The sequence below is a fragment of the Stenella coeruleoalba genome (genome assembly GCF_951394435.1).
Source record: "Stenella coeruleoalba genome assembly, chromosome: 17".
Taxonomy (NCBI): domain Eukaryota; kingdom Metazoa; phylum Chordata; class Mammalia; order Artiodactyla; family Delphinidae; genus Stenella; species Stenella coeruleoalba.
In genome coordinates this window covers 73,292,470-73,316,813 of record NC_137163.1, presented here as the reverse complement: position 1 = coordinate 73,316,813, position 24,344 = coordinate 73,292,470, and the positions used below count along the sequence as shown (strand labels likewise).

At 41.0% G+C, this 24,344-nt stretch overlaps 1 long non-coding RNA gene across 1 annotated transcript in view; it reads right to left on the bottom strand.

Moving 5' to 3' along the window:
• Positions 1-2,782: 2,782 nt before the first annotated feature.
• The window catches only part of LOC307175885, a 97,369-nt gene continuing 75,807 nt past the window's right edge, over positions 2,783-24,344 (bottom strand). The window contains exon 5 of the long non-coding RNA XR_013824526.1: positions 2,783-3,764. This is a non-coding gene — a long non-coding RNA (uncharacterized lncRNA). The remainder of the gene's footprint in view (positions 3,765-24,344) is intronic.

Sequence of the window (24,344 nt, the reverse complement as noted above, 5' to 3'; positions counted from 1 at the left end):
TCCTGGGGCTCTGCTGGGGCAGGGTCTGCTTCCACGCTCACTCACGTGGCCATGGGCAGCCTCCGTCCCTGGAAGCCGGTGGCCGGAGACATCAGTTCCTTTCCACGTGGGTCTCTCCACAGGGCAGCTCAGGACATGGCTGCCAGTTTGAGAGAGAGGGAGGGAGAGAATCAGGATGAATCCAGAGTCTTTTTATAACTTAACCTGGAAGAGGCATCCCATCCCCCGTGCCCCATTCTATCTGCTAGAAGCAAGTCCCAAAATCCCAGCCTACGTTCGAGGGGAAGGGATAACACGAGGGTATGAGCACCACTGGGTCTCTCTTAGCAGCAAAAGGCAGACAGAGACAGTGGGAGAGATGTGACGAGGGGAAAGTCTTATTGAACCTTAAGATTGTAATATTTGATACAAAAACACCTCCACACAGCCACGCTGCTAAGCTGCCGGCAGCCTACCAATCAAATCATAGAAATACACAGGAAGAATGCAGTGACACTTTCTCCCTTTTTGTCCGAGTTATCAGCGAACCCTCAGCAATTTTCCTTCCCTGGCTGTGTCAGTTGACCCTTTAGAGCCCCAGGACTGGTGACCTGTCATCAGTTATGTTACCGGCATTTGGGGCATGTATCTGGGGTAACAATTTGTCATCCATTTTTGACACTTTCAGAGTGAAGGAACACTATTTCTAATTATATGAGGACAACGGGCAATCCCGGATGCCTGGTCGCCCTTCTCTGAGGCCACGTCCGTGCTTCATGGACAGACGTTCTCCCCTCCCTCAGTTTCTCTCCCTCACCCTCCGTCTCACTGTCCTCTTCTCCCGTCACTCACTTTCCACACTCTCTCCGTATCACTGCTGTTAAAAGTGAGCTGGAGACAGAGGCATCATCCTTGAGCAGCGGTTGAGGATGCTCCCCATTTCACACCCCGTGTTGCCCTCCCCCTCTCCTGGGTACCTTGTTCTGCAGCTGCCTTTGGAGATAAGGGAACAGTACACACGGTGCTCCTGCGGTGCTCCTGCCGTGACTCGGGTTCCCAGCCCCACCCAGCACTGCCACTGCTGCCACTGAAGGGTGTGTCCTCCTTCCCCGCCATCAACAACTCAAGAGGTGTGTGTGTGTGCGCGCGTGTGCATGCGCGCATGTGTGCCATGTTTCCAGAAAGGATATCAGAGATTGAAAAGTATTAAGAGAAGTACTATCAGTATAGATGGGTTGGTTTTTTGCTTTTAAAAAGCATCCCTTAAGTATCTCTGTGTGCAGAATGTCTACTGGCTAATGTACCATCACTTTGTGGTTTTTTGGTTGTTTTTTTTTTTTTGCGGTACGCGGGCCTCTCACTGCTGTGACCCCTCCCGTTGCGGAGCACAGGCTCCGGACGCGCAGGCTCAGCGGCCACGGCTCACGGGCCCAGCCGCTCCGCAGCACGTGGAATCTTCCTGGACTGGGGCACGAACCCGCGTCCCCTGCATCGGCAGGCGGACTCTCAACCACTGCGCCACCAGGGAAGCCCTTTGTTGTATTTTTTTACTTATGCATTTAGAAGTTAACACATCATTAAAAATATGTACTCTGGTGTTTGCCCCTAATCCGGAATAGGAGCTTTGTTACTAAAAGTGAATATAAAGACGAGGAGCCATTGACCTCGCTTACCCAATATCTCCCAGCCTTGTTCCTCTCTAAGGAAACAGATCTTTACTATCTCTTTTAGCTATCACCAATGGTTAGACATGAGCCAGATTGCTGTTAGATAGATGAAATGTAGGAAACTACATCCGTGAACTGAGTTATTTATTAAAATAATGCTGCTTTCCATTATTCAGTTACTCTCCTGTCTTTCTTAGTAAACATCCTTTAATTCATCCTAAGAAAGCATGTATGTGAACAGAAGAATATTTTCTTAAAACTGAAAAAGAAATTTCTTATTATCTTAATAGCAATCATTTCTGGATCATCAGCACAAGAGCAATCCACGTTGAAATTAACAGCTATACTTTCTAACGATCTGGAGAAACCATATGTCTTTTTAACTGTTCAGTCATTCAGGACAGATGAACATAAAAGTGAATTTTCTTCTTTTTCTCAACTCAAGCAAACTCAATTGGCAACAAATATGAAATCATTTTTCAGAGCTATTACAGCGTGCATGTACCGTATTATCAAATACAGTCTAGATTGCTGTTAGTTTTGCAGCAAAGGAAGGTTTCTATCATATGATCCTTATCAAGAGAATTAACTAGAAGGATTGATAAACGCAGGGTAATATTCTCATGAGCTAGCTTTTAAATGTGTCACATTGTTCTCCATTTCAAAGGAAACTGAAAATAGATGCTACATCAGTAATGTTTGTGAAAAACAGCCCATTGTCTGGGATTGACTGGGATACGGGAGTGTATATTTTTTTATAAATTAAGCCTCTGGAAGAACCATAAAGTTTTTAAATCTGACAGTGTCTTTATAGCTCATCTATTCCAAGCCCCTCATTTTTTTATCTGAGGAAGCAGACATCCAGAAATATTAAGGGACCAAAGTAAAACAACTATTTAGTATCAGAATTATGATTTGAACTGTAAAAATCTGTTTCAACTTAAGCACATTGCATGTAAATTTTTTTCTGAATAAAGACAGAGTGGAGAAAAAGAAAAATAATCCTTAGATTACTTTCTGTTATAAATATCCTTTCAGGTTCTATAGATTTTTACCCCTTGATGAGTCTTAACTAGAATAAAAGTCAACAAGTTGCAACAGAGCTAAACAAGGCAGAGCAACAATTTCCACCCCATATAAACTGGAAGTAGCCTTTTTCTTTCCGCTCTCAGCAAACAGGCCCTGGACCCTGCAGGTCTGAGCACTGACAGAGCTGAGTGTCGTGTTCCCACACCGCAATTGTCCCTTCTGTGCGTGGAGCCAATGGACCTGTGGCCTCAGCTACGGCCACTTCAGTCTGCCTAAAGTCAGACGTTAAGAGAAAGGAATCTGGAAAGCCTTTTCTGTCCCTGCTCCAGAGGGGCCACTGTTAACTTCCCTGTCCCTGCTTCCCAAGTCAGGAACCAAGTCAAGCACACCCATCTTTTTTTTTTTTTTAATTTATTTTACTTATATTTATTTTTTGCTGCATTGGATCTTCGTTGCTGCGCACGGGCTTCTCATTGCGGTGGCTCCTCTTGTTGCGGGGCATGGGCTCTAGGCGCTCGGGCTTCAGTAGTTGTGGCGCATGGGCTCAATAGTTGTGGCGCGCAGGCTGTAGGGCGCAGGCTCAGTAGTTGTGGAGCACGGGCTTAGTTGCTCCGCGGCATGTGGGATCTTCCCGGACCAGGGCTCGAACCCGTTTCCCATGCATTGGCAGGCAGATTCTTAACCACTGCGCCAGCAGGGAAGCCCAAGCACATCCGTCTTAAGCCAGCCTGAAGGAGCCACTTCTCAACAGGATCAGATTTCCCCTAATGCCTGATTCCCTTTGACGTCTAGGCCACTTACAGTGCACTGAATACACTGCAGGTTGTAGTTCATGTATTTCAGGCTTGACGGGGCTGAAAGTGAAAATTTTGTGTCCAGAACACATTAAATCAAGTTCCAACTTAAAACAACCTTCCTCTTGTGTCCTGCTTGCTGCTAAGAGCCGCTTTGAAAAACAAGAAGGTGAACAGCTGGCAGGCTAAGCAGTTCATATCTGTTCCTCACTTACATACTTGATCTTCTGCATCTCAGCTCAAGGACACACAGGGAGACTCTGGGCTCTGCTAAATTAGTAGCTGATGGAAGTCCCTTGATAAATTAAAAAGAAATGAATTAGTATCAGTGCTCGGTAAGGTGAGGCCTGAAGCACCTCTCTGGCAGAGATAACTTAGGATGACCCAGTTATGATTCTAATGAAGGGCCAAATAAGAGGATATTCCCAATAGAATTTGAAAAATGAGAAGATCGCACAGTAATGGTAACCCACATATAAACAATAGCTACCATTTTTTGAGCACTCACTGTCTAGCAGACGCTGCTAAGCTGTATACAAACGTTATCTCATTTATTCTCATAACAACCCTGAGACAGAGGTTCAGCCGTCGTCTCCATCTTAGAGATGGTGCCCGGAAGCTTGGAGAGGCTCAGCAACTACCGGGAAACAATGGGCTCAGGTTTTAGATCTATGAAGTTGGACTCCAGAACCCACACCTAACTGCTATTCTACAACTATCATAAGGAAGACATTTATCAAGTTATGATGTATTTGAGCATTTTTAATAGACACAAAATTATTTAAAGATCAGAGCCAAAATAGTTATCATGGCTCCAAAGTTGAAAAGGGGGAAGGTTTGCAAAAACGGACCCAGACATAGATATGAAAGTAGAAAAGCCTGTGCAGGCCGGTGAGGAGGGTGTTTTCTCATCCTCAGTGATAGTGCAGAGTAAATTTTCCCCAAATGGCCCTAATTCCAAGTACGTAAAACCAAATAAATTCACACAATCAGCTTTCACCGCATTTCAACTTCATTGTTCTTCTCTTGGAAAATGTCAGAAGTGATTATGAAAGAAGTGGAAGTAGCGTCTGTGGGACGCCCCCTGCAGAATTCAAAATACGGGCTTGGGCATAAAATCTCCACTCTGCATTTGTATTTTCTTTTCACTAGAGTGAAGGAGTCTGGATCTTTGGTTTCTAAGAACATTCCAAAGATGTTATGCAGCTGGGAGAATGGTGAACAAATAGCAACCCTAAATGAAAATGAACCAAATTTTAACTCAGAAAAAAATATGTATCACCTATTTTATTTCCATGAAAAGACCTATTTTAGAGAAGGGTAACAGCCTTTTCCCTGGTTTGCGTCATTCGTGTTGTTATTTAATCTTGGGTTTGCATATCTGAGAAGTTCTAAGATTCAGTGTTATTTTATGTAAACAGTTTCTAAACTTGGGTAATAGGGTTTCACTGCGGTCAAGGAGTTGGAACTCCGCACATTCACGCCATTCAGCTGAAGTTTTCCTAAGTTACATTTTCCCCTGCAGAACAGCCAGTTAGTTAATGTAACAGTGTTTAGACGAAAACATTTTGCCAACTCTTGTACCAAATCCTCACAGTTGTATTACACATTACAAAATTAGAAAACCACAGGTATAAATCGTACGTATTTCTAACGTACTTAGTGTAGTACATGATAGTTTCCAGTTTGCTACAATTCCTTAGTGTTACCTGTTGAGAAGTCACAGGAATACACATAGGGTTACAGGTTGCTTCCAGAGATCCTTTTGTTAAAGGAAAAGTTACCACACTGGAAATGTACCCTGTGTTCATTTGTGTACCTTCCTTTGGATCCAACATTGTGGCTTTTGCTGATTTAAGAGAGGCCAAGTGCCTGCAGAAGTTCACTCTCGACTGTATAAACAATCTGGTAATCTTCCAAAGCATTCAAGTCATTAATAATGGTGCCTGGCCTCTGCTTTAGAGGAAGCGAACTGGGCTTAGACGACGATAATATTATTTCATTTCCAAAAGCACTTGACAGATTGGGAAGGCTTATTAATTAATGCAGTTTGACCCAAATGAAAAAATCATTACTAATTTTATCACACTATGGAAGCAAGTGCAGAGGGATAAAGCAGCGACAAATATATACTAAACGTCTTCTGTGGGTCACGCGCTCTTCACGTGATTTGAACACTGGGTACAATGACTCCCAAGATACTTCCAGAACAACCACCCTCCTGAAGCTTACAATCTTGCTGAAGGGTGGGGTGGGTGGGAGGCAGACAGTTCAGACCTCAGTGGCAGGAGTCTGTGTTAAGTGTTGACATGCAGGAAGTAGACGCCTGCACAGGCTGTGTGCAAAGCAGGGGAGGGGAGGAAAAGGGAGGCAAGTCCCCATCTCAGCTTGTGTTTCGGAGAAGGAGATACACTTGTACTAAATAGGTTTTGCATTAGCCGAAACCCTATGCCGAAATCTCGGCCTCTGTGCGCCGGTGCTGAATCGAATCTCAGAGACAGAGTTCTGGGTGAAGTAGAAAAGAATAGCTTTATTGCTCTGCCAGGCAAAGGGAGACACAGTGGACTTGTGCCCTCCAGAAACTATGTGTCCCAACCTGAGAGGATTTGGTGAGTTTTATAGCGATGGTTCAAGGGCGGGGTTGCTGATAAGGTGCAGGGTGTGTGCAGGGCAGGCCCCCAACCCCCCACCCCACCCCACCCCCCGCGCATTCCTTTAATCTGGCCCCGGGTGGTCTCCTGATCTCTGAAGAATACTTCATCAAGTAGTTAGCATCTTGCATTGGTTCAGGGGTTTTAGTTCTGCAGAAGAGCTTAAAGATATTGTTATGTGTTTCCCTTATGGGGGGGGCTGGGACCCTGCCCCAAGGTGGCACTGTTGTTTCTTTACTGCTCCTCTCTCATCTCTGCATCCCCTCCCTTCCCTGATTAGCAACTGTTTGAAAGGCTTCCACGCCCAGGAGCCCCACAGGGTCCTGCTCAGTTTCATTAACACGACTGAATGTGAGAATTCTGTGAGCGATCTTACCACGGAGAGACTGATCCCTGTTGTACAGATGAGAGGTTTCTTCAAGGAAGAGATATTTGAACTAGATCTTCAAGAATGGATAGGATACCAGGAGGCAGGGGTGGCAGGGGAGGATTTCCAACAGAGCAGAGACTTGGGGGCATTAGGACTGGAGAGAATTCAGGGCACAGCACACAGCACAGTGAGAGAGCCAAACGCTTGCTGAGAAGTAGAACTGGCGAGGCAGGTGTACAAGATTTTCAGAAGGGTGTCGGAACCCCAGGAAGTGCAAAGCTAAGTCTTCCCTAAAACAAAGGTGTAAGTTCCTAATATGACTTCATTCAATTTTAAGCTATTAATTCAATACAAGAAACACTGATTATTTTGCTACCAAAATCTCTAAAAGCAGAGGCCTCCCAAAGGCACAGTCTTTGGAAAGATGCCTGAGGCAATTCCTGTTCTCTTTCAAGTTCCATGTGCCATTGGATTATTCATCAGGCATTCAGAGAGTTCGGCTCTTCTGCCTAGTTGCCTGCGGTGAAGGAATGTAGACGCCTCTTCTGCCGTCAGCTTACAGTATACACCGTGATCATTTCTATCACTGAAAACCAGAGAAGCTTTTGTCCTGTGCTGTAGTGACACCACACCTCCAGAGATCATTGTATGATGCTGTCCTTCTAGGGCAAAATCCTATAGAGACTTTTTTTTTTTTTTTTACCAGTCACTTTGATAAAGTTCAAAATACAGGGCGGGGCAAAGTTTTACAAATTTGGAGCCACAAAGCAGGTTTATCCCAAACAAGCAGGCTTTATCTGGATGTTGAAATTCCAGATAATTCATTAACTGATTCAAGGATTACTTCTGCCAGTGGAAATTGCTCTCCTGCCAAGAATGGATTTCTCAAAAGCTAGACTTTTGTGTATTCACATCTTGACGGATTACAAACATTACAAATGAATGTTCTTATGTTTTCCGAGCTATGGAATTGGTCTTTTATATGACCAGTGGCTTCTGTGAAAGATCACTTTGGTTTTTTTCTCTCAAACACAATTGGTGTTTTAAAGTACATTCTATGAGATTTTCACCCGTTATTATGAGATACTGTGAACTGATGAAAGGTAATATTAATGCTTTTGAGTTTTCCTACAGAAATTGAGACACATTTGATTTAAAAGATGGGGGAAGTGGAGTTTTAAAGAAAATCAACTTCTCACCCATGGCCTTTGCATGAGGCCTCCACCTCTCCCAACATGAGAGTTCTGTGATGCTATTTTAGTGCTATTAAAACTGACTTCTTCAATAAATGTCAGTTTATTAACTGTCTAAAGACAACGTGAAGAATTTTAAGTCAAATCTTATTTCTACTAGGACTAAAACTAGATCTTACAGAAACAGACTCACAGACATAGAGAACAGACTTGTGGTTGCCAAGGGGGAGGGGTAAGTGGGGGAGGGATGGATTGGGAGTTTGGGATTAGCAGATGCAAACTATTGTATATAGAATGGATAAACAGCACGGTCCTATTGTATAGCACAGGGAACTGTAGTCAATATCCTGTAATAATCTACAAAGGAAAAGAAAAACTAAAAATAAGAAAACTGGATCTGTCCAGTTTAGCAGTTCAGCAGGTGAAAAGTTTTAAGAATTCTAAGTATGATGGTAGTGTTTCCAAAGTGAACAATCTCTCGGATTTTTCAAGAAGCTATTCTGAGGGTGAATCCGAAGCCCCTTTGGGATAGGACGGAAGTGATCCAGGGCAGGGCTCTGGAGAAGACAGAAGCTCTCATACTTCTTCTCCAAGCTGGCAGTTTAGACTTTCTATGGCAGCCACAGCCAGACGGGTCTTGGTGGGTGTAGGTCCGTGCTGTTGGGCCCTTGCATAGTCACCACGGCCCCTGCATTCAGGGGCTCCTCACGCCAGCACTAGGGTGGTTACCAATGAGGCTGGGGCGTTCTGTCTGCTCCATTGTTTAGTGTCTCTTCTGAGGCTACCCTGTCTCGTGTTAACATGTGACACAAAGGTCGTCAGGTCCCCTCCATGTGTCCATCCACACATAGCCGTGGTCTTCCAATCTTTTTCCTTCTAAACCCCTGCCCAGTTGGCCAGGCCATTCACTATTTCCCAGGATTCTCTTGATTTCTAACGCTGGGCCACTTCTCTTTCATTTTAAAGTGGGTGACCAGGTGCACTGCCCACTGGAAGAATTTTCTCTCACCACACTCTAGCAAGGCCGCCTCGCAGGGAGCCTGCAACATGGTGGTGGTCCGTTTGCAGTTTGCACCCACCTAACGAGCTCACTCTCTACAAGCAAGCATGGGTTTTTTCTCCCTCCAGTGGGAAGCTCTGTATGGCTATGGGGCTAAGCCACTGGGGGAAGGAACAACAGACATGGCGCACTGGGGTGTGCACTGCTGTTCACGCCGTCTGCTTTGCCCACTAGAGCTGCTGGACCTCAATCCTGGACTCTCCGTTTCATCTCACGTTGGATTGTTGCTGGGCCAGCCTGACTTTATGATTGACTAGGTCTGCCCTGCTCATGATGGACAGATCCAGCTGCATGGTCACGGGGTGCTCCAAAGCCCAGTAACACAGCAGGAGATGCTTTTCAAAAGTGTGTAATTCCATGCTGCTCTGAAATGGCTTGAGCACAGCGGAGGCTGGGGGCCTGCTTAGTGATTCTCCCACTGGGGCCTTCCACGTGCTCCACACACCTTCTGCCCCGCTGCTGATACATCCCACACCTGCTGCAGGGACCTTTCCTACTCGGTCCCATTCAGAGCTCGTAAGTAGCCTTTTGGTCCACTTAGCATGGGAGCTGGAGCAGTATTTCCAGCCGTGGAACCTGCTGCTTCTACAGTCCAAAGAGGCCACACAGGCATTGTGATCCCTTCTTCGTGAAAGACAGGGTAAGATGCAGTGCTTTGGAGGAGATGTCCTGACACAGCCCGGATCACCTGACCCCTAAAAATTCTACCAATATGGCAACCACTCAGTCTACCGTATTTCCCGAAGGGCCTGCTGAATCTCTACATTCCATTGTAAGACTGACTTTTTTCAGGAAAAATCTAGAAATTCTTTTTTTTTTTTTTAAGTAACAGAAATTTATTCTCTCACAGTTCTGGAGGCCAGAAGTCTGAAATCAAGTTGTTGGCAGGGCCGTGCTCCCTCTGACTTCTCTGAAGGCGGATCCTTTTTTGCTTCTTCTGTCTACTGGGAGCTCCAGGCGCGCCTTGACTCGTGGCAGCGAAACTCCCCACTTTGCCTCTGGCATCACACAGAATTCCCCTGTGTGCGCTTCTCTCTGCATCTCTCCTTTCTCATAAGGACATCATATTGGATTAGAACCCACTCTTAGGACCTCATCTTAACTTGATTTCATCTGCCAAGATCCTTTTCCTAAATAAAGTCACCTTTGCAAGTACTGCGGGTTATAGGACTTGCATGTATCTTTTGGGGGACACAACTCAACCAGTGATGGTCCTCCAGATATGAAAATTTAAAAAGCACAGAGTAAAGCAAGGACAACAGTTGCCCAGGAAATTGACTTTATCTGACATCAAACTGCCAGACTATGATAATAATTGTAATATGTACCTATGACACCTTCATTATTAATAATATTAGGAAATCTAGAAGTTCTTGTCTCCCCCCACACCAGTGGTTCTCACACTGTGGCATGTAATATGTACTACCTATGATACCTCCATTATTAATATTAGGAAATCTAGAAGTTCTTGTCTCTCCCCACACCAGTGGTTCTCACACTGTGGCATGTAATACCTATGATACCTTCATTATTAATAATATTAGGGAATCTAGAAGTTCTTGTCTCTCCCCCACACCAGTGGTTCTCACACTGTGGCATACATAAGAATACATTTGAACGCATGCCAAAATGTAAATTATCAGGCCCCGCCCACAGAGATTCTGATTCCAAATATAGCTGCGTGAGCCCAGGAATCTGCATTTTGAGAGAGTACCCTCCCCCCGCCCCTGTGCTTCTGAAGGACTCTGAGAAGCTCTGCTTTGTGTCTTTGAACGTGCTGTTCACTTTGCCTCTGACGCCTTCCTTTCTTCTCCATCTTCAACTCCTACTCTTTCTTCAGGACTCAGCTCCAATCAGTGTCACCTCTTTGGTGAAGCTTTTCCTAACTCTCGCCAGGCTGGAGTTAGTCCATCAGAATGTCACAGCAATTTTCATGCCTCTTTTAATTTCCATAGTTATTTCTGTGAAGTCTTGTCTTCTCACAAGGCTATAAACTTCCGAAAAACAGAGATTTTCATTCACCTTTTATCTCCAACAGTTATCCCAGTGCCAACACGTGGCAGCCACTCACCGTACACTTCTTAGACTGATAAGTGCATGAATCCTGGGGATCTAGGTGTGAAAACTGTGACTGTGAATTGGTTGAGTTCCACATGATAAAAAGTTTATATATCAACATTTAGTCCTTTCATTTTCTCACTAAGTGAATAGCCTATGCTTTCTCCAGAAATCTCATCATATACTTTTCTTAATCGCTTTATGGATAAGACCCTAAACCCTCAAGGACTGACATTTGATCAGCACGTAAAGACTTCTTCTAAACAGAGAATAACGTTTTACCTACGGTAAATAAATACCTAAATAAATAAATAAAGGAAAATTTTCCAGGAACCATTTTCTATGAGATTCCCATCCATTTCAATGGTGAACTTCTTTTGCTAATTAAATATTGATTTGCTTGACCTGACCCATTTCTGCAGTGCAACTTTAGTCCTCTGTGGATCCATGTGTGTAATAAAGCACAGCATGACTGGGAGATACCTCTTTACTCCACCTTTGCTCTGTGAAATCCCACAAAGATGAATTTACTTCAACCCAAGCCATAAGCAAGTTGTTGATGTTGGTGACAGTGATGGTGGTAGTGGTGGCAGTTTGAATGCCCTTTCTATGTGCTATGATCCATTTTAGAAAAGAGCAGAATGTCAACGTGCTAATGGAATTTCATACAGTAAATGCTATTGGTATTTAGAGAGAGTGAATCAAAGAAATTAAAACATCAGAGCAACATTTGATGCAACTTGAGAAATTAAATGACTTCTTCAGAAACGGCCTAAGAAACGAAGAATCTCTGACCAGAGTCTTGGTCTTCTTGTGAGATATTTATTACCTTTACCTGAATTTTAGCTACTGATTTGTGCTGAGTCAACTCCACAGACCTACAAGGGACATTCTCTTTTGCGACACTGAACTATTTTCTCACAGTGATGAATCCTCGTAGCTTGATCCACCCAAAGAGAAGCTCCTGGTGCATTGAAATAAAGTCATTAAAAATTGGGTAACAAATAAAATGAAAATATATATGGAGCTTTTTCTGTACAATACGTAGTAATAACTATCCTAAAAGACCAAAGAAATTATTTTTCTTTTTAGGGTTTATTCCTCCAAACAAAATTAAAGGCGAAAATACATAATTCTTCCCATAGATTCTAATGTATACTACCTATTACCAAAAGGATAAAGTAAAATTTTCTTCTTAATAAAAGCACATAAAATAATTTAAAAGATATGTACCATGAAATCACACTAGAAAAGCGCCTGTTTATTTGAATACAGTCTCTTCAATCTTTCTTTGCCTTTTATGAGTAGGTATTTGTACCTAAAAAGAAATTTGAATTCCAAAAGAATAGGAAGAGTTGGAGTATAAATACAGGACCAGATGCATTTATCTTGTTTACGTTTTTAAAGCCCTACATGTTCCGCTAGTGACTAGAAATTGTAGCAAATGTTTTCCATATTTCAAAAAGAATACAATGAGCTGTGCGAACGTTTCCAGGATAATCAGGAAGAAATTTGCTGCAGTGAACCATGAAGAATTTTTTTAACAAAGCAAGAAAACAGTCAGTGATTTTCATAGTAATCAAATCACTAACAGCTTCTAAATTCTGCTCCCATTAATAGTAGGAGAACAGATGAAGGGTAAAGAACTATAAATGAAAAAGGAATGAATCTTCCACCAACCAAATGGCTGTTTACATTGACAAATTGTCACATCAATCAACAATCCTTGGACCAAATAAAAACAACTACATTACAAAGCTATATTCTTCTACGCTTTATTCTGACATTTCTCGCCCTCTTACCACCTATATGTCTCCATAAAGACGTACGTACACATGGAAGTGGCAGTGAAGCACACATTGGGAACTAATTACTCTTTTGTTAAGAATGTCCTCCTTCTTGGGAACCTACTTTAAATTTTAAATATTTCTAGGAGGAGTAACATGCATTGTTATCAACTTACTGAAAATTTGTTTATCAGAGCTTTCTTCTCTGTGACCCAGGCTGCAAGACAGGAAGTAGGAAGAACAGAAAGTGAAGAAGGTGTACAAGGAGGGGAGGTAGGAACCTCAGAGACAAACAGCCTACCACAGGTTTGCCGGCCCTGACAGCCAGCACTTGGACTGCTTGCCAGCACACAAGCGAGTTTAGTGCAAGCAGAGTTCCCAGCGTAAATACCATTCGTTGCCACCACCAGCTACTTGGAAGACCAGGGAAGCACCAAAGTCTTGTCTCTGTGACCAATTTGGGCATGCATAAACAGAAACCGGGCACAGTAAAAGTTCCCTTGGTGAAAAGGAAGAATGCTGCTGCTCTCTGCCATCTGATGTGTTCAGACCCCAAAAAGAAATTTTGATCTGACATGTAAACAATGGGCAATGCTCTGTTGGCTCTAATTCATTTCACATTCACATTATGGGAATTTGTGATTATTTCTTTATTGCTAAATGTAAGCAATACATATCCTGTACTAAGAACTGATCATCAATTACTCTCTAAGCAGAAAGACTGAAGTAATGGTGATGGTGGTGGTGGTTTTCTCTAGACATAATGGCCACCAGTTAGCCAATGACATAGTACGCGGACGACACAATGGCTGTCTTTCCAAGAGGTAAAAATAGATTCACGCAGCTGCATATACCTTCTGTCCTAAATGATTCTATTTCATCACTATGAAGAACTTACCCAACGGAGCTCTACCCTACAGCAACTACACCTGCAGAAGTTACTTTATTTTCAAGTGTTCCAAGCTTTAGATGAGTATTATTTGGGAATTTGGCCAGTTAAAGGAGAGGTGGCAGGTTCTGAGTGTAAGGTGTTCAAAAGTCAGGATCCCATAACAGCAGCTATTCCAGGCAAGTTCAAGTATACACCCTAAGTCAGGATGGTCTGGAACTTATTGTGGGAAAAAGTGGACCCCTGATGACAGCTACTAAACAGAGATGCCCACACACACATTCAATCTGGTTCTAGCTTACCCTTATCTTGCTGCCATCAATACTTGTAAGATTTAAAAGGTAGCCATTTTTATTCCAAAACGTTGTCCTTGAAGTTTATTTCTCTAAGCCTCACCCTGCCTGTCCACCATACCAGTAATATGTTTGCTGGAATGCAGGAAACCCAGCTAAAGAGTAAAAGATGTTTGGATGCTAACCAATATTTACACTGCAGCTGGGTGTGAGTCTTTCAAAGGCCTCAAAAATGTGCATATTGTTGACCTACCAATTTCATTTCTAATAATTTTTCCAAAGAAAATAACTAGAGGTTTGTGCAAGGACTGAGCTACAAGGACTCTTATTGTAGAGTTGTCTTATAATATTAAAAAAATAAACAAACCACCTGAATATACAGCTATATGAAATCTTTAAATAATTCATGGTGTATGTGTTTCACTAGAATATTTTGCTATCATTTAATAGTAATAACAATCTCTAAATGAATAGAAAAATATTTATAGAATAGCATTCAGGGAAAAAGCTTGGAATGTAACATTTTGTACTGTATAAACTATAAGAAAAAACTGAAGGGACACACACCCCAACTCTAAGAGGAATTATAAGTGAGTGATGGGATTAGCAACTACCTTCTATAGTCTTCTCTCTGCTTTTCTATATTTTGGGTTCCAAAGGAGAGAAGAGATATAAGGGAACAGAAAGTTTATTTAAAGAAATAATGGCTGAGAACTTCCAAAATCTGCGGAGAGATGGATATCCAAGTTCATGAAGCTCATAGGTCACCAAACAAAATCAACTTAAAGCAATCCTCTCCAAGACACACTGTGATAGAACTTTCAAAAACCAAAGACATAGAATCTTAAAAGCAGCAAGAGAAGAAAAGCTTATACCTTGCAAGGGAACCCCCATAAAGCTATCAGCAGATTTCTCAGCAGAAATCTTACAGGCCAGGAGAGAGTGAGATGATATAGTTATTCAAAGTGCTGAAAGAAAAAGAAATCCAGCCAGTTTTTACACAGCAAAACTGTCCTTCAGAAATGAAGGTGAGATAATGGCTTTCCCAGGCAAATAAAAGCTGAGGGAATTCATCACCACTAGACCTGCCTTATGAAAAATGCTGAGAGGAGTTCTTCAAGTGAAATGAAAGGATGCTAATCAGTAACATGAAAATATACCAGACACTGGTAAAGGTAAGTATATAGTCAAATTCAGAATACTTTAATACTGTAATATGGTGAAGTGTTAACCACTGAATGCTAATTAAAAGGTGAAGGGCAAGAGTATTAAAAATACCTATAGCTACAATAATTTGTTAATGTATACACAAAATAAAAAGAGGTGAATTGTGACATCAGAAACATAAAAGGATGGCAATAAAAGGGTAGAGTTTTTGTATGCAAAATTAAGTTTCTGTTAGCATAAAATATAGTTATATCTATAAGATGTTTCAAATAAACCTCATAGTAAAAATAAGGCAAAAACCTATAGCAGATTCACAAAAGGAAAAGAGGGAATCAAAGCATACTACTATGGAAAATCATCAATTTGCAAAGCAAGGCAGCAAGATAGAGAGAAAAGAATTACAAAACAGTCAGAAAATAATCAATAAGATAGCATTATTAAGTCCCTACCTACCAGTAATTACTCTAAATGTTAATGGATTAAATTCTCCAATCAGAAGACTTAATATGGCTGAATGGATTAAAAAACACACAACCCAACTATATGCTGCCTACAAGAGACTCATGTCAGCTTTAAGGACTTACACAATCTCAATATCAAGGGATGGAAAAAGATATTCCATGCAAATGGAAACAAACAAACAAACAAACAAAGCATAAATAGCTATACTTATAGCAAACAGAATAGACTTTAAGCCAAAAATAATAACAAGACACAAAGAAGGTCATTATATAATGATAAAGGGGCCAGTTCATCAAGAAGAGATAATGATCATAAATATACATGCACCCAACATTGGAGCACCTAAATATATTAAGCAAAGACTAACAGACCTGAGGGAGTAGTAAGCAACAACACAAAAACAGTAGGGGACTTCAATACCCCACTTTCAGTAATGGAGAGATAATCCAAACAGAAAATCAACAAGGAATATTAGACTTGTACCATATTTTAAAACAATTGGACCTAACAGACATATACAGACCATTCCATCCACTGGCAGAGAGTACACATTCTCAGGTGCACAAGCGACATTCTTCAGGATAGATCATTTTATAGGTTACAAAACAAGTCTTAGCAAATTTAAGATTGAAATCATACCAAGTATCTTTTCTGACAACAATGGTATGAAACTAGAGTTCAACAATAGGAGGAAAGTTGGAAAATTCACAAATATGTGGAAATTAAACAACACACTTGTACAACAAATGGGTCAGAGAAAAAAATCAAAAGGGAAATCAAACAATATTTGGAAACAAATGAAAATGAATGCACAATGATGGAATGCTGCAAAAGCACATCTAAGAGAGAATTTTATAGAGGTTAATGCCTACTTTAAGAAAAAAAGAAAGATCTCAAATTAAAAAAACCTAATTTTACACTTCAAGGAACTAGAAAAAGACAAAACTAAGCCCAAAATTAGCACGTGGAAAGAAATAAAGATCAGAGCAGAAAGAAATTAAATAGACCAGAAAAACAATAGAAAATATCAATGAAACTGAGCTAGTTTTTTTTAAAGATAAACAAAATTGACAAACTTTTAGCTAACCTAAGAAAAAAAGAGACTCAGATAAATAACATCATAAATGAAAAAGGACACATTACAAGAGATACCACAGCAATATAAAGGATCATAAAAACTACTAGGAACAATTATACACCAACAAATTGGATAACCTAGAAGAAAATAAATAAATTTCTAGAAATAAACAACCTACCAAGACTGAATCATGAATAAATAGAAAATCTGAACAGACCAATAACACATAAATAGATTGAATCAATAATCCATAAAGCCCTCCCCTCCAAAAACAAAACAAAACAAAACAAAAATCAAATGGGTCCACAGGTGAATTCTACCAAACATTTAAAGAATTTACACCAATGCTTCTCAAACACTTTCAAAAACTTGAAGAGGAGGGGACACTCCCAAACTCACTTTCTGAGGCCAGCATTACCCTGATACCAAAGCTAGATGAGGAAACTAGAAGAAAAGAAAACTATAGACCAATATCCTGATGAATATAGATGAACCAATTCTCAACAAAATATTAGCAAATTCAACCAAATTTGAATTCAACAGCACATTGAAAAGATCATACACCATGATGAAGTGGGATTTACTGGGGATGCAAGTATTGTGCAACTTTGGCAAATCAATCAATGTGATGACATTAATAAAATTAAGGATAAAAATCATATGATCATCTTAATAGATGCATAAAAAGCATTTGACAAAATTCAACATCCATTCATGATTAAAAAAAACTTTCAACAAGTAGGTATAGAGGGAAATTACCTCATCATAATAAGGGCCATAAATGACAAGCCCACAGCTAACATCATACTCAACAATGAAAAGCTGAAAGTTTTTCCTCTAAGATCAGGAGCCGGACAAGGACACCCACTCTTACCACTCTTATTCAATGTGGTATTGGAAGTCCTATCCAGAGCAATTAGGCAAGAAAAAGAAATCATCCAAAGATTCACTCACACGTGTCTGGTGTTGATGATGGCCATTGGTCACAGATTGAGAAGCATCCTAGGCTTCCTTACAAAACCAGCTCTGGGTTCTGAGGGTAAGATCATGGGGGAGTGGGAAGAAGGAGCTGTCTCCTTTCTATGATGTAGCCTCAGAAGTCACACAGGACCCTTTCAGCCATACTCCATTGGGGCAGCTGGGACAATTTGTGAGTGTCCCCACCCTCCCCTGACTCAAGAAGATGGAATATAACCTCTAATGGCCCCATGTCTTGGTGGGAGGAGTGTCAGTCATATTGTAAGAAGAGCAGTGGGATGGGATTGAATACATATTGGAGCCACCAACAGGAAATACAATTCCCCACAACCTTACATTCTGGTAAAGATTTTAGGATGAGCCCTGAATTTGGTCAACACCAGGAAACACATCTCCTCTTAGGACTCCATAGGCCATCAGAGAAGGGAAGGATCAGAGATCGTTTCTGACTAGGGATCAAGACAGGCTTCAAAGAGGAAGCAGTATTTGAGTTTTATCCTGATTGGGAAGAATTTCAATTCATTTATTCGCTGTGCCTACTTGGTGTATGGAGAGTAGCATCCTAAGTGGAGAATGTAATAGAAAATTCTACTTCCAAAAGCACGTAGCTGACAGTGATCTCTAGAAAGGGGGTCAGGACTTCTTCAGTAGTGCACTGCCTATTAGCACTCTTGCTTCTCTCCTTTCACTGTCCTATTCCATCTCGTGTTGCTGGAGGCTTACAGTGCTGCAGAAATTGTGAATCATACTTTCCCGACTGCCCTTCAGTCTCTACTCCAACAGAAAGCAGGACCCTGGAACACATATCACTAGGGAATTTGGGGACCAAGCTAGAAACTGTTTTATATTACTAAGGAGAAAAAATTATAGAAAACAGACTGAATGAAATGAAACAGTCCATTTGTAGACCATTGAGTTGCCATTTTTTTAATCTTCAAAGAAACCAAATTTCTTTGTGAATTCAAGTATTCGAAATATATAGAAGCAAATATTTTTATAATTTCTATTTTGTTTTATTTCACTCTTTACCATTCTTTATCTCTCCATCTCCATGTGATTCCAAAGGAAATAGAGATCACACACTTTTACTTGTTGATAAGGAAATGCAAGGAAAATTTAAATGAGATTTATAGTAAATAATAATTGGACCAAAGAAACTAGGAATGTCAAAGTCATGATTATGATTATTTTTTTTTTTTTTTTTTTTTTTGCGGTACGCGGGCCTCTCACTGTTGTGGCCTCTTCCGTTGTGGAGCACAGGCTCTGGACGCGCAGGCTCAGTGGCCATGGCTCACGGGCCCAGCCGCTCCACGGCATGTGGGATCTTCCCAGACCAGGGCATGAACCCGTGTCCCCTGCATCGGCAGGCGGACTCTCAACCGCTGCGCCACCAGGGAAGCCCCATGATTATGATTTTTTAAATCCCATCAATTATTCTGTCTCTGAGCAAGTGAAACGTTCAATGCACTAGGGCATTGCTTTTTTTTTTAAATAGCTCCAGCTCTTACATTTTATTACAGAACTTAGTAAAGTAGGATATGCCCCAGATTTATACATCAGCAGTTCAGCAAAGAAATGTTCACTGCTTTTAACCCCATACACATGTAAAATAACTGACTTTGGGGACTCATTGAAAATTCCAAGCCTCATCTCTGATAATGAAAAATTGACCATAATTCAACTGTGATTTCTTTTAGCATATATATGATTAGCTTATAACTTTAGGCTTGCCTTGAAAGTAGATAATCAAATACCTTGGCAGTTAAGGACTTTGTATATTTTAGTTCTAATTGAGGATCAAGGCCTGGTTATTTAAAAACCTAGTGACTTCAAGAGACTAAGAATTTCATAGGGTGAAGACATTAATTTTCTAGGTTGGAGAATATTTTTTAACACAGAAATAGAATGGCCTTAAACTGCCACTTCTCCCTTCTGAAGCTCTTTAGAACTGGATCAGAGACAAAGTTCAGATACAATGAAATTTAGATACACCAGCTCATCAGGTTTAAGAAGACTCAGAGGCCTCACCACTGTGAGAAAAACCCTAGACAGTCGTTCTGTCATCTCCCCTCGGCTTAGAAGCAGTATTCTGTGATTCACATAAAGATTTAAAAGTATAGAATTATGACTAGGTGTGATCTAAGAAGTTGAAGGAAACCACATATGTATTCGTATGGTGGTATCTAGGGTAAAACCACACTATCAAAGGAATATAAGCATCTACAATAAAACTAGTTGATAAGAATTTCAAAGTATTACAAGTGTGGATTGAACCACCAATAGTGACAAGACCTACTTGATATCTCCATTCATGTGGAAAAAGGAAACTGGGGCATCTGAGAGCCCTGAGAACAGGAGAATTCAAAATCAACAAGAGCAACTCCCTAAGCCCAGCAGCACAACAGTCAGGGGCTCTGCAAATTCTGATTCACAGGTGAGAGCAAGTGCACATGGGACATTTTCCAGGATAGACCATATATTAAGCCATAAACAAACCTCAACATGTTTTGAAGGATTGAAATCATGCAGTGTTATTTCCTCTGATCAGAAAGGAGTGAAATAGGAAATTTAAAATGAAAAAAAATTTTGCAAACTCACAAATATTTGGAAAGTAAACAACACACTACTAAATAATCAATGGATCAAAGAAAAAATCAAAAGGGAAATTAGAAAATACTCTGAGAAGAATGAAAATGAAGACATACGTAGTACTACAACTTATGGAATGTAGCTAAAGTAATGCTTAGAGGGAAATTCATAGCTGCAAATGCCTAGCTTAAAAGAAAAAGAAAGATTTTTAAATCCACAAACTAGCCTTTCACCTTAAGTCACTAGAGAAAGAAGAGAAAATTGAGCACAAAGCAAGCAGAAAATAGGAAATAATAAAAATTAGTGCTAAAATTAATAAATAGAGATTAGAAAAACAATAAAGAAAAATCAACAAAACCAAATGTTGGGGTTTTTTTAAAAAGATCAAAAAATTGCCAAAACTTTAGTTAGATTAATTAAGAAAAAAAAAAAGAAAACTCAAAGTATTAAAATCATAAAATGAAAGAGGGAACATTACTACAAATATTACATAAATAAAAAGAATTACTGTGTAAAGGAATACTATGAACAACGGTATGCCAACAAATTAGGTAACTTAGATGAAATGGATACATTCCAAGAAAAATGCAAACTATCAAAACCAACTCAAAAAAACCAGAAAATCTGAATAGACCTGTAATAAGTAAAGAGATTGAATTAATCAAAAAGTAATCAAAAAAAAAAACTTCCCACAATAAAAAGCTCAGGACTAGAAGGCTTCACTGATGACTTCTACCAAATATTTGAAGAGGAGTTAATACCAATTCTTTACTATAACTTCCAAAACATAAAAGAGGGGAAAAGAAACACTTCCCAACTCATTTTTGCCTATCATACATCTGATAAGGGACTTGTTTCGAGAATACATAAGAACTCTTAGTGTAACTGAAGGTGGGGTCGGGCTGCTTACCACTCAAAAGGTAATAAAGAGGCCAAGGTTGGTGGAAAGGAGAGTTTGCTTTCTTTTGGATGCTGGCAACTAGGGTGGGGGAGAGGAGAACTCCTGTCCAAAGGCCAACACCTTCCGGCAACTAGGGGGCAAGAGCTTTTACAGGTGCAGGGAGGGGCTACACGCAGAAACAGCACAGTCAGCTCTGATAGTCATCTTGAAATTGGTCATCAGTGGTCTGATCGGAGTCATCCTGATTGTTTTAACTACAGTTAATTTTCAGTTCCAGGGTCGGTTTTTTCCCATTTCCTTGAGGCCAATTCTTGGAATTGTGGCAGCTTATGTCATGGCTACAGTCTGTTCATCATGTAGTTAACTTCTTCCACCTGGTGAGGGTTTCAGTATCTACAAGACAGCTCACAGGATATGGCTCATAATATTATCTATAGCCCTTGAGGAGCAACTAAAGGTCCTTGACTTTGCTTAATGACTAAACTGTTATTCCTTGGTCTCCTCTGACTGTTTTCTTTTGTTTCTGCATTTTCTCACTTCTCTGATTAAATTTTATAGTAATAGCTCAAAGAGGGCGTGGTCAGCTCATGGACGTTCTTAGGATTGGTCGGTGGTAAGGTAAGTGGGAGTCGGCATCATCAACCTTCTGGTTCCAACCCACCTGGGGTCTCTGTGCTTGTGGGCAGCACACAGCTAACTTCTCCCACCTGGTGGGGGTCTCAGTACCTGCAAAACAGCTCAGGGATATTATTGTGTATTTCTTGAGGGAGGACAGAGACCCTGCCCCAAGGCTGCACTATTGTTTCTTTTGATTGTTCCTCCCTTGTCTGGCATCCCCTCCTTTCCCTAATTAGCAAATGTTTGAATCTGCTTGTTAGAACTCAGGGAAGGTCACGGGAGGCTGAATGAAGCTTATTTCCTGTAATCAAGAAACAGGGGACACAGAAAGGCTTTTGTGCCCAGGAGCCCCCCAGGGTCCTGCTCAGTATCAGTCAGAATTGAGGACCACCTTCCTTGGTGTAGGACTTCTAGCCTCCTCAGTTCTAGAATGGTTCTTAAACCACAGCGATACAGATTTCAGTTCTATTCTCATGGCATTTCTTCTCTCTCCCAGGGCTAGACCACCTCCCTGTCCTCTGGGTCTTATGTCCCAAACCAGGCAGAATTCATACTTTCCTCTGTGACACATTTGCTTTCATATCCCCTCCCAGACATAAACGATCTGATAGGCTAGTCCCTGTGTATTGGTAGTGACACAGCCAAATCTCACTGTGTTGCCTTCGGACTTACGGATCTTTAACAAAAGACTCCTGAAAACACAAAACTTTCATTCTTAGGGATACGTTCAAATCATGCCAGTGCAGTCTTTACAGCAGGTTATGGAGCTTCCCCTCAGAATTCATCCTGAAGAATTGCTTACCTCATTTGTATGTAACTTTTGTCTCGTTAGACCAACCCAACTTTCTGTTTAAAATCAAGCTGTCCCAACAGCAATGACAATGTAAACCACTGATTTATCCATCCATCTGTGATCCCAGCACCTCCCATTAGAAAGTCTCCAGCTCCAGTTATTTCTGGAAGGTATTTTTATTGAGGAGGGAGGATGGTTGCTATCCTGTCTGCTATCACCCTGAACCTGTCATTTTATTGTCACTCTGCTCCCATCCCCTTTTGGTGAGAACCACAGTCTGCTGCCCACCCAGCTGCTGAAGTCCTACCCACTGCCATAGATGCTGGAGTCACTTCCTGCCACTGGAATTGCACTCTGTGGACATTTTAATTGGTTCTAACCACCCCCCCAAAAAAAGTAATTAGTCCTGTACTATTTCTTTATTTGTACTATATCTAGTTCCAAAGGATTTAAAGTCCAGAAATTTGTAAAATGAAACATGATAACAAGTAGGAACTGAGTTTATAGAAACTTAATAGTTGAAAGACAGAAATAAAGCCACAGATGAAATAGTGCATTACAGCATGTGCATTTGCTTGAGCTGGCCTGGAAATTTGACTCTGAGCTCTCCAGCAATCACTACAAAAACGAAATCATAAGCAAAATCTATTTAACTTTCAGTATCTGAAATCTGAGCGTAATGTCTCCTGTGGTAGGTCTTTACAAAGAAGTTTCTCTTTAATTTAGTACCCTGTACCTTCACCAATATTCTTATAGTAAACACAAGAATATTCATAAGGCATTTATAATATTCCTTCAAGGTATATCCATGGCATGTCATATAAACTGAATTCAGCAAAGTAATTTCATTGTAGGAGAACAAAAACAATGTGGTTTAGGTTTCATGCAGAACTAAAAGTGAGAGTGAGACTTCCCTGCTGGCGCAGTGGTTAAGAATCCGCCTGCCAATGCAGGGGACACGGGTTCGAGCCCTGGTCCGGGAAGATCCCACATGCCATGGAGCAACTAAGCCCGTGCGCCACAACTACTGAGCCCACATGCCACGACTACTGAAGCCCACACACCTAGAGCCCATGCTCCACAACGAAGAATAGCCTCCTCTTGCCGCAACTAAAAGCAAGCCCGGGCGCAGCAACGAAGACCCAACACATACAGAAATAAATAAAATAAAATAAAGTAGAAGTAAAAGTGAGAGTATCTAGAAAATGGGCTGCACGACTTTCAGGCACATGACCCTAAAGACTGCATCAGAGCACCCTGGGATCATAGGAACCCTCCTGCCAGTGCTTAAAAGTGCAGGAGTTCCCTGTTGCCATTTAGAAGCCAACACGTGTATTTCTGTAGTAGGCTGAGAGAGGGTAAGGTTATAAAAGCTGAGACACCTAAAAAAAGTCATATGCAGAGTAGGAAGGCACCAGTCCTGCAGTGAGGGTGCTAAGAGTACGGGGGGACCCAGGCAAGATTTTCTACTCCAATACACAGAAAAATGAGCCCCTGAGTCTCGAAGCTCTGTTATTTAGAACATGGAAACAAGCGTCTCTGTATGGAAAATTATTTACCAAAATCTCAGGAAAAAAAACCCACCTCATTGAAGCCCCTTTTGAGATCCAGCTTTAAGTAGTGTAACTACTCACCGAACCTCCCAGGATAGCTGGCTGAATCGGCCCTAACATGATTGACTGGACTGACCTGCTTTATCGGGCTGTTCACTATTGGCCAGCTGTAGGTTACCAGAGTCTGTTAAAACTTATGAGTTTTTAGTTTCTGAAGTCCTTCTTTCTGGAAATACTTGTAAAGGAAGGCTTTCCAGGTGTCAATTAAGGTCACTCTTTGTTCATTGAACTCAAAACATATGATCCACTTATAATAAAATGCTTGTATTTATTTTCAGGGACTCAGGATGTGAATTTTATTGAGTCCTTTTCAATTTAGGTATGTTCAACTGAAAAGTAAGCATTTTACTTCTATCTAAACTTTTAAAAAAATGT